Below are 15,894 nucleotides of genomic sequence, written 5' to 3'. Positions count from 1 at the left end.
TTAATAACTAAATTCTTGCGATCCTCAGGTGATTATATTGAAATTAAGAGTCCTCTGCCATTGAAAAGGTTAAAAAGAGCTGTGTCTAATCCCTCCAGTGCAAAAACAGTCCCCTAAGCTGAATAGAATCATCAGGAGATAGTAACAGCAAAATAAAAATATTCCCAAGCTGAAGGAGTTAAGTCTTGGGGTGGTGAAACACTCAGCTTAGCTTCTGAGCTTATGGACACATCCTGAACTCATAGAAGTGTTATCACTTACAGTTCAACATTACCTCCAGAAAGAGCCGAACGTCTGAAGAAAATTTATTGCAGAACTTCTTATAAGGGCTTTGAAGCATGAGATTATTTAACAAAAGAAACTTTATTTCACCATCCATTCAGTTGATGTGGTGCTGCTCTTGGGTGTGTGCCCTCTCCTCTTCTCCATCCGTCTTTCCATCCATCCTCTTCCGTCTTTCTTTCCTTCAATTGTTGTTCATCCTTTTGCCTACAGGTGACTCTACACTCCCTCTTCTGTCTTTCTTTCCTTTATTCTTTCTTCTTCCTTCTGCCTGTGGGTGACTCTGCACTGAATGACAAGCCAAATGGTTTCCTGTATACCAGGAAACCATTTACTATGCTGGGTGGTAACCATATACCCAAATTTTGGCGAGTTGTTTTAGTGGGTAATTATGGCGCTCCATCGGATTGAGCCAGTGAAGGTTTTTATCTAAGGTGTGGTTGGGGTTTATTGCTCACATAATGCCACTCAGGGATGAGTGAGGCTGTTCACTCTCATCTTAGATGTCAGGACCAATTTGCCTAACCCGGGGCTCCTACGCTTCTCATGGGGTAATGTAGGACTGGATGATGGATGGATGGATGATGATCATTTAAAAAAAGAACAGAGTTGTAATATGAAGATATCTTAATAGTTTTCCTCTACATCTATTCGTATAATTCCAGTAAAGCTGCGATTTCCAGTGGGGGCCATTCATTTTGACTCACCGTTTATTGTCAAGACTATCAGCATCATGTATGGCTAAGAGTCTTGGTATGGATATGCTTCATTGTTGCTGGCAGCCAAATTGTGGGTTGTGCCGTTGTTCTTACCCAGAAAACAGTGTATAGTACATAAGGGAGATGGAAGCCTACTTGCTGCTGGCATTTGAGATTTGTGGATGGAATGTTTGATGCTTGATTGGACCCCTTGCCATGAGATCAAAGAAATAATGACTTTCTTCCTTGTTGTACCCTTTCAAGCACTTCACCCTCCCAACTTCCATCCCTACTCATCACTCTACCCAAATACTTAACCGTCCTCACATTTTCCATTTCCTCCTCATCCAGCCTCACTGTACATTCACTGACTTCACTTCTCTCGAAGACCATATTTTTACTCTTCCCTACATTCACCTTTAGATTCCGTTTCATACACACTCGCCCAAAATCGTCCACCTAGCCTTGCAGCTCGCCTTTGTCTTCACTTAACAGCACAGTATCATCTGCAAACAACAGTACAGGGAGTTTCCAGACTCCAACATCCATTGCCCTACCTTGTATTTCTTTTATAACCCCATCCATATACAGAAACAACCCTGGAGACATGACACATCCCTGTTTCAATCCAACCTTCAAATAGAAAAATTCACTCAGTTCTCTATCCACATGCACTGCAGCCTTAGTACCATCATACATACTCTTTGCAACATTCAACAACTTCCCATCTACTCCATATATTCTTGATACTTTCCACAAACCTTGTCTATTCACCCTGTCATATACTTTCCCCAAATCCATGAAGGCTGCATACAACTTCTTTCCCTTCTCTAGAAACTTTTCCACAAAAGATCTGAGAATGAATATCTGATCTACACAACCTTTTCCCTTCCTAAAACCTCCCTGTTCTTCTCCAACTAATTCCTCTGTTATTTCCCTAACTCTGTTGATTAGTATCCTACCATATACTTTTCCTATTACAGGGGCATACCTGGGGGGAGGGTTTCCTAGTTTTTTGGAAATCCCCCTCAGTCTGATGCCTATTCCGACAGTCAGACTTTATCCCGCGCCATGATAACTTTCATACATCCGAATCATCTGAATGCAGTTCAACACTGCCATACAGTGTCAGATACTGAACTTTAACTTTTTCTATTTTTCCATGGAACATTTAGTTCTTTGTGCCACCGCACCTTGTGGCAAATGGTCAATTTACATGTTTAGTTGGCAACCCCACAAACACAGTTGCACTGATTGAATTATTTTAGTGCAGTGATATATTCATCAATTATTGGTTAGGTTTAAAAAAAAAAAAAAAAAAATCCTGGGAGGCCCTGGGACCCCACACCTATATGGGTTTGCTTCATTCACAAGGACTTATCAGTATTTTGGAAACCTTTCCTACCCAGTTTCTGGGTGCGCCCGTGCTATTCCACTAAGACGACAAATGCCCCTATATTACCACATACTTCCTTTTCCCCTTTCCCTTTGTACAAGGGAATAATTATATCTGACTTCCAATCCTCTGGGACTCTACCTTCCTCCCAGGTCAACGTGAACATCTTCCACATCCATTCTACTACTATCTCTCCCCCATGCTTCAGTATTTCGCCACACACTCCATCAATTCCTGGGGCTTTCCCTATTTTGACATACTTCATTGCTTCCACAACTTCCATCCTACTGGTTTCTTCCTGTCTTCTCACCTCCCTCCTTCTCCCAGCCATTCCCCAGCCACTTATACTCGCATTACTTTCATTCTCTGTGTTCAACAATTCATTGAACTGTTCTCTCCATCTGCTCACTTTTTCTCCCTTCTTCATTAGTAATCTACCATTTTTATCTTTCACTCCCGTACTAACTTCACTGCCACCCTGTCTTACTCTCTTTACATCTTTCCAGAACATTTTCCTACAGTGCCTCCACTTCACACTCAAATTCCTTCCAAATTCCTCATCCACTCTCTTCTTACTCTCTCTTACTAATCTTTTCACCTCTCTCTTCCTTTCTACATATAACTCTCTCTTCCGTCTATCAACTTCTTCCATGTCCCTGTTTCTCATCCATTCATTATATGCATTCTTCTTCTGTGCCACAGTCTGGCTTGCCTCTTCATTCCATCATGCTGTTCCTTGCACCCCCTTTCATCTTCTCTTCACCCCACACACCACCTCACATGCTGCACATATTTATTCTGTGAATATCTTGCACACACCTTCCACGTCACCCATCTGCTCCAGTTCATATTTACCCAATCGTTCCTCCACTTCTCTCTTATATTCTGCTTTTTCTCATCCTTTTGTAACCTTTCCACTCTCCTTGCATCTACTTCTTCTCGTCCTTCCCTTCTTCTCTTTCTCCATTTTACTTGGACCTTGATTCTGACCACCACCAAGTTCGTTTTTGTTTTTGTTTTCGTTTTTGAATGCTCCAACATGCTTGCATGCGTTGGCCTTAGTCACCTAATGGCGGCTCTCTCCATGCTGCACGATCTTTTGGAGCCTCCCTGTTCAGTTCCTTAACCCTGAGGTCACACTTAATGACCTCGTCCTACGTCTTTCTTGGTCTACCCCTCACAACCCCACCCTCAGTATGAACACTTCTCACCTTCTGCACCCAATTATCATCCCTCATCCTCTCCACATGCCCAAACCACCTCAGTCTACCTCTCCTCATCACAACACCAATACACTCCAGTCCCATCCTACCTCACAACTCTTCCATCGTAAACCCAGCCCCCTCAGGCCTTGCATGCAGGAACGCACTGCATATCCACCTAATCACTATCATTTCTGTACGTCTGAGCCTGTGAATATCCTCCTCCTTTACTGTCCAGGTTTCATTACCATACAGTATTACACTCCTAACATGCTGCATACAAAGACCCCATAGCACATAGGGAGAGTCCTCTCAGTCTCAGGAGAGGCAGCAGCTCTCTGAACTTCTTCCAACCACTTCTCACCCTAGCCACAGAGCTAGCTCCAGCCCCACCTCCAGCACACATCATGTCTTCCAAATAGCAAAACTCTTCTACACACTCAAGAGATTCACCAGCAAGTCCAGTTCTTTCACACCTGACAATCTCCACTGACACGCCGCACACATAAAATCAGCGTTGTCTTACAGTCTACCTCTGATACCACTACATCTCTTGTGCACCCATCTATCACAAACACTACACAAGATGGAATTTCTTCCCATGCCCTTGTGGCAAACTGCACATGGGCACTCTCCCTCGTCTTTAACAGTACCACCACCAACCCTAGATATCATCTCTTGTTTTATCTGCATTTACCCTTAAGCCCTCATGCCCCATACCATATCTCCGCTTCCTAAATCTTTCCTCCGCCTCCCTTTCATTCTCTGCAATCATCATAATACTACATCTCCCATGGAAGTCCATTTCTGAAGTCAGATGAGAGGGCTTCAAGTACCATGATAAACAACATGGGACTCCAAACTGACCCCTGATGCACACCAATGTTCACGGACAACTCATCACTCAAATCTCCATTCATTCTTACCTCGGTGCGAGCACCCACATACATAGCCATAACCACCCTAACCAGCCGCTCCTCCAACCCAAGCATTCTCATTGCCCACTTCACCACCTCTCTAGGTACTCTGTCAAAGGCCTTTTCCAGATCAACAAAGACAAAATACAGATCCCTTTTCTTCCCAGTATATTTTTCCTGAAGCTGTCGAGCATTGAATATGGCATCAGTGGTCCCCCTGCTTGGCATAAATCCAAACTGCATCTCATCAATATTCACACCTTTCTCTAATCATACCTTCTAGAACTCTCTCTATTACCTTCATTATCTGGTCTAAGAGCTTTATACCTCTATAATTTCCTCTTTCCAGGGCATCACCCTTCCCCTTATACACATTTACAATTACATTTTTCAGCCAGTCATCTGGGACAACACAGTCATGTATAATCATATTTATCAGGTCAGTGACTAACCTCACCCCTACTTCTCCTGAGGACTTCAACATTTGGCAGTCAATTCTGACACACCTGCTGCCTTCCCCACTTGCATCCTGCCTGTTGCCTCACTCACAGTAGCAGCATCAATCAAAGGCCAAGGGCCAAACACTGGATCTGCTGGCTCCAAACCTTCCCTGTCCCATTCAACAACTGGTTAAAATGCTTTCTTCATGCATCTTTAATATCCCCACTGTTCACCACTATCCTTCCTTCATCATTCTTCACACACTGCCCACCTATAATATCCCGATTATCCCTCTTCATCTGATTTGCAACCATAAATATATTTTTCCTTTCCCCATGATTTAGGTTATCAAGTAAAAGTCTTTATGACTCAGACTTCGCCCTGTATACCTCCCTTCTAGCCCTACATTTGGCAGCCAAGTATTCTTCCTTGTTACCACCCTTCTTCCATTCTCAGAAAAGCCTTCTTTTCTCCTTAACTGCAGCTTCTATACCCTCATCCCACCACCAAGTTACTATATGTCTTGGTGGGCCTCTTGTCCAACCACATATTACATCAGTAACTCTCAAGAGGTTGTTCTTGAGGGCTCTGTACTGTTCATTAATGTCTCTGTCAATGTCTCCCTGTTCAGCCACCACTCTCCTCATCTTGCTGTAGCAGGCATCCCTTACTGCTGGGTTTTCCAGCTTCCATATTTTTGTCCTGGGTATATAAGTCCTCTTTTTCATCACTCGTGGTCAGAAAATCCACTCCCCCAACCTCTACATGCTCTTGCATCCATTACACATCCTCGCATCCTTTCATCCACACACGCATAATTAATCATTGCCTTCCTTTAAATCAGTTCACCACCCACCCTTCTCATCACTCGTCATGTATACCTGTGGATCATTTTGTGCCTGAAGAAAGTATTGGCTGTCACCAACCCCCTCCCGGCACACATGTCCACTAAAGCACTGCCATTCTCATGTATCTCAGCAGGCACACCCCACTCACCAATCACTCCATCCACCTGCACATTCCGTACTTTACCATTCATATCGCCAGTCAAAAACACTCATTCCTTTAAGACTTTTCCATGCACACTTCCACATTTGTCCAGAACTCTTCTTTCACTCTGCTTGCACGATCTTGGATTGGCGCATACACGCATCGCCCACATTTGTAGTTCAACTTTCAATCTTACCCACACAATCCTTGAGCCAACTGATCCATACTCTCTTATATTCTCCTTCCATCTGTTACTCACAACAATACACACTCCTTCTTTTGCCCTCTCATTCTCACCTGCTCCTGCACATACAGTATACCCCATCCCTACTCTCATTCTCTCACACTCTTTCCCGCCAGTTAGTTTCAGTTAATCCACATACAGCCACTTTTGCACCCTCAAGCACCTGGACAATCTCTTTCTCTTTCACCCCATCATTTGCACCCCGTACATTCCACGTCGCCATCCGTATCATGTCCTTTCTTTGGTACTTAGTTGTCATCTTTTGGTCAGTCCTGGTCCGTGGCTTCTTGTTTGTATTTTTAGTTAATTGTTTTGTGGGGAAACTAACCCTCATGCCAATCCATTTGCTGTCCCGTAGGGAGTACATGTTAGTTGGTTATAAGGTTACTGTACCACTCAGTGTTGTAAAATCCATTTGCCATTTATTGCTCCATTCATGAAGCTTATATAATTCTTGTAGCTCTTTGCAACAAAGTGTGTTAGTAATTCTCCTTTATATTTTTGCTTCATCAGCAAATATATTTAGATAACTTCCATTTCTAGTGTTACTGTCCTTGTCATTTATATATACTAAAAACATAACTGGTGCCAGCACTGAGCCTTTTGGAACTCTGCTAGTCACTTCCCTAAATGATGAGTAATTACCCCTTAGTAATGTTCTCTTTTCCCTCCTGAGAAAATCCTGCATCCAACAGTACAGGTTGCCTTGGATTTCTTCTTGATGGTACAGTTTCTATAAATGTCTTTGGTGCAGTACTCTGTCAAATCTATCAGTCTATCTATCTATTGCCAGATGCCTTAATCCCATAAGGGATAGCCACAGACAAATCACCTCCATGTCACCCTGTCCCCTCCCATTTCATTGCCCTTCTCCCAGCTCACACCCCTCTCTCTCATATACCTCCCCACTCCATCCCTCCATCTCATCCGTGGCCTCCCCCTCCCTTTCCCCCCTTCCACCTCACTCAGTTACACTCTCCTTATCAGTCTCTCATTCTCCATCCTCTCCACGTGGTCAAACCACCTCCGTATGTTTCCCCTAATGCTTCATATCACATCCACATCTACTGAAAACCACAACGCCCCTTCACTTCCTCATTTGTCAGTCTCTCTCTCCATGTGACTCGACAGTCTCCTTTTAAGTAACTCATTTCCATTGCACTCACTCTTGACTTCTGTCCCTCCAAAAAGGTCCAAGCTTCACTTCCATAAGTTAGAGTTGGTATCACAATACTGTCATGTCTCCATGTCACTTCCATGGTCACTTCCTTGTTTCCTATCACTGCTTTCAAGGAACCAGCAACTTTTCTTCCTTGTTGTACCCTCTCAAGCGCTTCACCCTCTAAACTCCCATCCTTACTAATCACACTACCCAAATACTGAAATGCCATCTCGTTTTCCATTTCCTTGTCATCCATCCTCGCTGTACATTCACTGACTTCACTTCTCTCGAAGACCATAACTTTACTTTCCCCTGCATTCACCTTTAGATTTTGTTTCTTACACACACTCCCAAACTCATCCACCAAGCCTTGCGGCTTCCTTTCGTCCTCACTTAACAACACAGTGTCATCTGCAAACAATAGTACAGAGAGTCTCCAAATGCTGCTGTCTCTCACTAGGGCTACTCCAACATCCACTGCCATACCTTGTATCTCATTTATTACCTTATCAATATGCAGATTGAATAACCATGGAGACATGACATATCATTTGTTTCAATTCAACCTTCAAATAGAAATATTCACTCAGTTCACTATCTGCGTGCACTGCAGCATTAGCACTCTCATACATACTCTTCACAGCATTCAACAACTTCCCATCTTCTCCATATATTTTTAATACTTTCCACAATCTTGTCTATCCACCCTTTCATATGCTTTCTCCAAATCCATGAAAGCCACATACAATTTCTTTCCCTTCTCTAGAAACTTTTCCACTGAAGATCTAAGAGTGAATATCTGATCTACACAACCTCTTCCCTTTCTAAAACCTCTCTTTTCTTCTCCAACTAATTCCTTTGTTATTTCCCTAACTCTGTCAGTAAGTATCGTATCGTATACTTTTTCTGTTACACTAAGAAGACAAATGCCCCTATGATTACCACACACTTCTTTTTCTCCTATTCCTTTGTGCAGGAGAATAATTTTACCTGACTTCCAATAATCTGGGACTGTACCTTCCTCCCAGGCCAATCTGCATATCTTCCACATCCATTCTACTACTATCTCTCCCCCATGCTTCAGCATTTCACCACACTTCCTCAATTCCTGGGGCTTTCACCAGTTTAACTTTCTTCATTGCATCCACAAATTCCATCCTACTGATTTCTTCCTCCCTTCTTTCATCCCTCCTTCTCCGAGCCATTCCCATTCCACTTATACTTGCATTACTTTCATTCTCTATGTTCAACAATTCCTTAAAGTGTTCTCTCCATCTGCATACTTTTTCTCCGTTCTCCATTAGTAATCAACCATTTTTACCTTTCACTCCCAAATTAACTTCTTTGGCACCCTGTCTAACTCTCCTTACCTTTTTCCAAAACATTTTCTTACATTCTCTCCACTTTACTCTCTAGTTCCTTCCAAATTCCTCCTCCACTCTCTTCTAACTCTTTCCTGCTAATCTTTTCACCTCTCTCTTCCTCTCTGCTTATAACTCTTTCTTCCATCTCTCAACTTCTTCCACGTCTCTGTTTCTCATCCACCCACTATATGCTTTCTTTTGTGCCACGGCCTCTCTCACCTATTCATTCCACCATGGTGTTGCCTGCTGCCCCTTTCATCTTCTCTTCACCCCACACACCACCTCACATGCTGCATAGATTTCTTCTGTGAATATCTTTCACACACCTTCCATGTCTTCTATCTGCTTGAATCCATATTTACCTAATTGCCTCTCTACTTCCCTCTTATATTCTGCCATTTCTCCATCCTCTTGTAAGCTTTCCACCCTCCTTGTATACACTACTTGCTCCTGTCCTTCCCCTCTTCAATTTTTCCATTTCATTTGGACCTTGATTCTGTGGTGGTCAGAAAGTCCACTCCCCCAGCCTCTATATACTCCTGCACCCAGTACACACCTTCTCAACTTTTCATCCACACACACATAATCAATCATTGCCTTCCTTCATTCAGTCAAATGCATTCTTGAAATTTAGATAGATACTGTCCACCAGTCCTCCTCTTTTCTGTAACGTTTCTAAAACTCTATCGTAGTAGCTTAATAGATTAGTAACACATGATTTTCCCTTTCTAGAACCAAACTGCCTTTTTGTTATCATACTGTGGTCTTTTAGATGGTTTACCCAAACTTTTTTTATCAGCTTCTGTAGTATCTTACTTACAACACTGGTCAGTAATATTGGTCGGTTGTTGAGTGGATTCTGTCTATTCCCTTTCTTGAATAGGGGAACAATGATTGCTTTCTTCCAGATATCAGGTTGTTTACCTTGACCTATGAATTTCTTGAATATTAAATATAATGGACTGCTTAACTCTTCTGCACATTCATGTGGCACCCAACTTGAAATTTCATCAGGACCATTTGCTTTTCCTTTGTCTAATTTACTTAACTCTTTTTGTACTTCTTTTTCTGATATTATATTTGGTAATATGTGTGGGCATGCATGTTTCATATCATCTTTCTCAAAATTATTTTTTTGTTATATCTGATTGGAAGTTTTTATTTAGTGCTTTACTGATTTCTTTCTCATGTATATAGATGATCCCCTCATTGTATTGGACTGTATTTTATCTTTAACTTTGGTTTTGCTTTGGATTTAGCTGTAAACTAGTTTTATGTTAATTACTGCCTTCGTTTATAATGTCATTTGCAGACTGTCTTTGAATTTCCCTCCTTATCCTTGTATAATCTTTTCTTGCCTGTTTATAGTTGTTATATACCCTCTCACTGTTGTGTCTTCTGTATCTGTTCTACAGCAAATCTCTCTTTTCTCCTGATTTTTTTACATTCTGTTAAACCATTTCTTTTACTTCATTTCTTTTACTTCGTGCTGAGGGATGTAATTTTGGACTCCTATTTCGTAAAATTCACAGAATTTTCTATATATAACATTTAAATGTTGTCCTGTAAAATCCCTTTACCAATCCATTTCAGACAAGTACATCTTAAGGTCATGGTAGTTACCCTTTTTGTAGTTTAGGCTCTTTTTGTAGCTCTCATTATTGTTAACTATGTCATATGCAGTCCTGAAGTTGCAATTTAATACTGTATGGTCACTTTTGTCGAATGGAGGGTGATATATTATACAGTATTGTCAGTGTCATTTTCTTGCCCAGTAAATGGAAGATCTAGTACTGATGGATCATCAAGTCCTCTTTTTCTGGTAATTTCTTCTACTTGTTGTGTTCGGAAAACTCCTGCATGAGATCCAGGAGCTTTTGGTCCCTACAGCTTTCATAGCTTTTTACATCTCGAGTATTCCAATTTATATTTGTATTGAAATCTCCAGTTAATATAATTCTTTTAGATTACTGTTCCATTGTATGTAGTAATGCTTTTAAACTTTGAATTGTAGTTCCTGCCCGGTCTTCATGTTCGCCTCTTTACCAAGTGTTTGTTTTGGTTGGCATATATAAATTTGCCACAATTACATTCCCATCAGATGTATTAATCTCTACCGCAGTCAGTTCTGCTTTTGAGTATACTGTATATCTAGTTCTATTTGACTTTTAGAATTTTTTTTGTTGACGAATGAAGGAGTGAAAGACCATTGTGGGGTGGATATGCATGTGATTGAGAAAATTAGGAGAAATACACTGAGGTTGTTTGGACATGTGGAGAGAATGGAGAGTGAAAGACTGACTAAGAGGGTGTACGTAGGTGAAGTAGAGGGAGGGAGAGGGAAGGGGAGATTGAGGATGAGGTGGAGGGATGGAGTTGAGAGGTATATGAGGGAGAGGGGAGTGAGTTGGGGGAGGGCAGTCAAATGGTAGGAGACAGAGCGACTTGGAGGCATTTTGTCTGCAGACACCCTTTGCGGGATTAGGGCGTCGGGCCATACATAGACAGATGGATAGATAACTCTGCCTCATTTTCTTAAATTTCTGTGTCTTCTCCATATATTGTAATCCTTTTAGCTTAGGGTATCATTTGATATCGTTGTGTGTCTCTGCCTCATTTTCTTAAATTTCTGTGTCTTCTCCATATATTGTAATCCTCTTAGCTTAGGGTATCATTTGATATCGTTGTGTGTATGTACAGTATTTACCTAGTTGTGATATATGGGAAATGAGGTACACCTGTGGGGTCCCATCTCTGTTTCTGAATGAGTCAAATTTTGCTTTGAAATCGTTTAAGTTTTTAGACTGGACAGTCTCTTTGTCCAGGCTGTTCCACAGATTTATACATCTAAATCGAAAACTATACAGGCGTACCCTGGTTTAACGATCTAATTGGTTAGGTAAAACCCCATCGTTAGGCGGGGTATCGTATATCAGGTTACTTTTAATGTGAACAGTATTTCAATATGGACCATTTACCAGCCTCGGGTTTCCCCCCAAACCATGTCCAAAACCCACCCAGATGAGCCCAATAACAGGTTTAAAAGCAATCTAAATGGCCTAACAGCTGTCGGGGCAGCTAACCTAAACCTAACACCTGTAAATAACTCATTAAAAGTAGCAAATAAAGCCTGAAAATCATAAGGAATAGGTTAGAAAATTCAAACACCTCACATCACTTACTTCTGGTAAGTCCTCGTCCAGTTCTGGTAATCATCCCTGCTATCCCCTCCGAGGTTAGGGGACATGTGGTGCTCCTTGACACTCAGTCCTCCTCCTCAAAGCCCTGAAGCCCGATCTCCAGGGGAGAGTCAGAGGGGGGTGGCTAAGGAGTGCAATGCGATGACTCAGGCGGAGGCGATGGAGTGCGATGCGCTGGCTCAGGCCGTGGCGATGGGGTGCGATGCAATGGCTCTGGGGATGGCGATGGAGTGCGATGCGATGATAGAGGAGGTGGTGAGGAAGACAGCTGTGATGTCCGGTGAGGTGGCAAGGGAAACCGTTGCAATGAATGATCAGGTAGTGATGGAGTCAGTTGCAGTGGCTCTCATCGTGGCGAGTGAGACAGAGACAGTGGCCTAAGTAGTGAGGGAGATGGAGGCCGGGATGAGGAAGGCAGCGATGGAGTGGCAGAATCCCTTACTGGTGAGACAGGTGACGTGGGAGACGGGGATCGGCTGGAGGTTAAGTCCAGCACAACGGGCCGATCACGTCCTCGGTGGGAGATGTCCCTCGGTGTTTCTCTGCTGTTTCAAGGCTGGGGAGATGATCTGCTGGTCAAGGGCTGGGGAGATACAGTACTCCCTCATTATCGACGGATTTGATTATTGACGTTTTTTTTTTCCGATGGGAGTTATTTAAATTATTATTATTAAAAAAATAAAAAAAATAAAGAATTGTATTGGCACCTCCTAGCAAGCTTGCGCGCCATCCCGCCAGGTGTGTCTGGCTGCTCACGGCATGTTCCTGCCAACCCGACAAACAACAGCATCAGTCCACGTTGGTCTGTTGTTCTCACATTGTGTTCGGCCACATCTATCGTGCTTTCGTGATCATCATGGCTCCGAAGCGCCCTTGTAACACTCCAACTGGAAATAAGGCACCTAAGAGAGCAAGGAAAGTACTTACCCTGGAAGTAAAGAACGAAATATTACAAAAACTTAGAAGTGGAATGAGCTATGCAGCAGTTGGTCGCGAGTATGGCATGAATGAGTCCAGTGTTCGTGGCATAAAACGGAGAGAAAAAGACATTAAAGATGCTCGGGCTTCGTGCACACCAGGATTGGCTAAAGTAACGATGCATGTGAGAGATGATGCCTTGGTGAAAATGGAAAAGGCACTGAATATTTGGATTGAGGATTTAAACCGCCGACACGTGCCGCTAGACTCCCAGTTCATCAGAAACAAAGCAAAACAACTCTATGCTCGGTTTGCTGGTGAAAGCAGTGGTGTTGGTGAAGATAATGGTGATGAAAGTGAGGCAGGTGAAAATAGTGATGATGGTGATGAAAGTAATGACGATGGTGATAGGCCTAGTAATGTTGGTGCTTTTAGGCAAAAGAAATTTGCAGCCAGCAAGGGCTGGTTCGAGAATTTTAAGAAAAGGTATGGCCTACATAACATTAGGATGACTGGTGAAGCAGCATCAGCAGGTCAGATAGCAGGAGAATCATACCCACGTGACTTTCCTGAACTTATAAGGGAGAAAGGGTACATGCCTGAACAAGTGTTTAATGCGGACGAAACAGGCCTGTGGTGGAAGAAAATGCCTAAAAGAACGTACATTTCGAAGGAGGAGAAAAGTGCGCCAGGCTTTAAAGCAGCAAAAGATCGTGTGTCTGTGCTGTTGTGTGGTAATGCAGCAGGACATATGATAAAACCCATGCTCCTGTATCATTCCAAATGTCCACGTGCTTTAAAAAATAGAGACATGAACCTCTTGCCTGTGTTTTACCGATCAAACAAGAAAGCATGGATGACAGATGAATTGTTTCTTGATTGGTTCCACAACTGTGGAAAAATATCTGGCAAACCTGAGAATGGAATTTAAAGTTTTACTTGTTTTGGACAACTGCCCTGGGCATCCAGAAAGTTTAAAATTTGCCCACCCCAACGTTGAGGTTGTCTTCCTCGCCAAGAATACAACCTCAGTTTTGCAACCAATGGATCAGGGAGTCATCGCCGTTTTCAAAGCAAAATATGCAGAGAAAACATTTGCCATGATCAGGGAGTCTCTTGATGAGAAAAGTGAGGCCACAAGCAGGGAAATATGGAGGCAGTATAATATCGCCCAGTGCATAGCTTTCATTAAAGAAGGTCATGACAAGTTGACAACAAAATGTGTGAACTCGTGTTGGAGAAAATTATGGCCTGACGTCGTAAACGATTTCCAAGGATTCCTCTCTATTGTTCCCCAGTTACGCAACATCGTGAAGCTGGCTCATGAAGTTGGTGGTGACGATTTTTCAAATTTACGACCTGAGGAGATAGAAGATGAACTTCTGGGACATGCTGGTGAAGCCCTGACAGATAAGGAACTAGAACAACTCATCGAGGATCGAGAGCAGGTTGAGGATGAACTAGAAGAGGAACAGCTCCCCACACTTACTCTGGAAAACTTAGGAGAAGTGTTAAGAATGACACGGGCCCTCACTGATCTTCTGTTTGAAATAGATCCATTGCATGAGAGGTCACTTAAAAGCGAAGAGGTTGCTGGAAAGTGCCATGATGCCCTACGTGGAGATTCAGCGATCTATGAGGAGGGAAATATCTCAGACCAAAATTGAGCACTTCTTCATACCAGTCTCCAAAAACTGACAGCACTACAATAAACTGAATGGTGAGCAGAATTACATTTCTGTATAGTTTACTGTTTAAGATATAGAATTTGTTATAATGTTAAAGACGATTTGGATTTTTTGTCAATAAAGGATATTTCTTGCAAAAGTTAAGCTGAGATTAAATATGAAATATACGAGCATAAGGAGAGTTGAATTTTCCTAAAAGAAGATCCTAGCGAAAGCTAGGCTAAGATTCATCTTTGATAGCACAAACTGCCATACAGTCGTGAAAATTTAGGTCTGGGAGAAATGGAATACAAGAATGAAAGGAAGCTCTTGAGAATGAAAGTAAATGGGAGAGCGTGGTCTCTCTGGTGTGAGCTAGCAGCACCACGCGTGTGTTGTGAAGATCGGTGCGAACAGCTGATCTAACGTAACACTTGCCTCACACTCTCAGTTATTAGAACGGATGAATGACCACCACTGCTGCTGCTGCTTTTTTTTTTTTTTTTTTTTTTTTTTTTTTTTTAACACGGTTATGTAAACGTATGGATGGCTACAACTGCTGGTATCGCCTTTTATTTTTAGATGGAGTGAGGTGTAAGTGGAGAGAGAAGTGACAATACAGCAGCCATTACAAGTTGTGGTCCAGTGTACCACCACTACGCATCAACATCAGAGATTATGCTATTTTTTCCATAATTATTTACTGAATATAAGTAGATTTATTATGATATTCAGTTTTTCAATTGCCTAACTAATTTATTTCTAAGAAACACTAAAACAAAATTGCATATTACATACGAGTGATTGAAAGGATACCAAAATATATAAACGAGGGTACCTGACCAGACGAAAATCTGTATCAATGGTTTTAGGCATCGACGAGTATCTTAGGTACCTAACCCCTGTCGATAATGAGGGTGTACTGTACTGTGTGACTTGCTGGCCAGGTGGAGGCCTGCTTAAAGAAGGCTGTGAATGAATGAATGATCATAGTCTGCCAGGCCGCCCTTTTCTTCTCCTCCAGCATTGTCCTGTAGACTTTCATCTCCTCCTCGATCCAATTAACTGTGTCCCTGCTTTGTCCTGGGGGGGGGGGTCGTCTGTGTGCATTAGGTCAGTTATCTCATCCAGCTCTGTTAGCATCTCCTTCAGGATTTTGATGTTGAGAACTCAAACCTCAGGCACAACCTCCTCCTCCTTTGCCTCGTGGTGTGCCTGCTGGATCTCCATATTGAGGAGCTTCTGGTTGCTGAGCTCCTCCCTGTGACTCTCTAGAACCTCCTCCACGTCTTCCTCGTCGACCTCCCTGAAACCCACCTCGTGCGACAGTTTGACAAAGTCCTGCTGCACACGCTGGACAGGCGGAGGTTGCACGCCCTCTGGGAAGCCAGTGAAGGAGTGAACACACTCTGG

General features: G+C 42.6%; 1 protein-coding gene across 1 annotated transcript in view; it reads left to right on the top strand.

The window, feature by feature from the left end:
• The window catches only part of HUWE1 (HECT, UBA and WWE domain containing E3 ubiquitin protein ligase 1), a 1,134,422-nt gene that overhangs the window by 959,215 nt on the left and 159,313 nt on the right, over positions 1–15,894 (top strand). The gene's annotated exons all lie outside the window — the stretch shown is intronic.

This window comes from Coenobita brevimanus, chromosome 55 (assembly GCF_032717465.1).
Source record: "Coenobita brevimanus isolate Jiangsu-jjx chromosome 55, ASM3271746v2, whole genome shotgun sequence".
Taxonomy (NCBI): Eukaryota; Metazoa; Arthropoda; class Malacostraca; order Decapoda; family Coenobitidae; genus Coenobita; species Coenobita brevimanus.
Note: the sequence above shows the minus strand (reverse complement) of the source record. Positions and strands in the feature narration are given on the sequence as shown.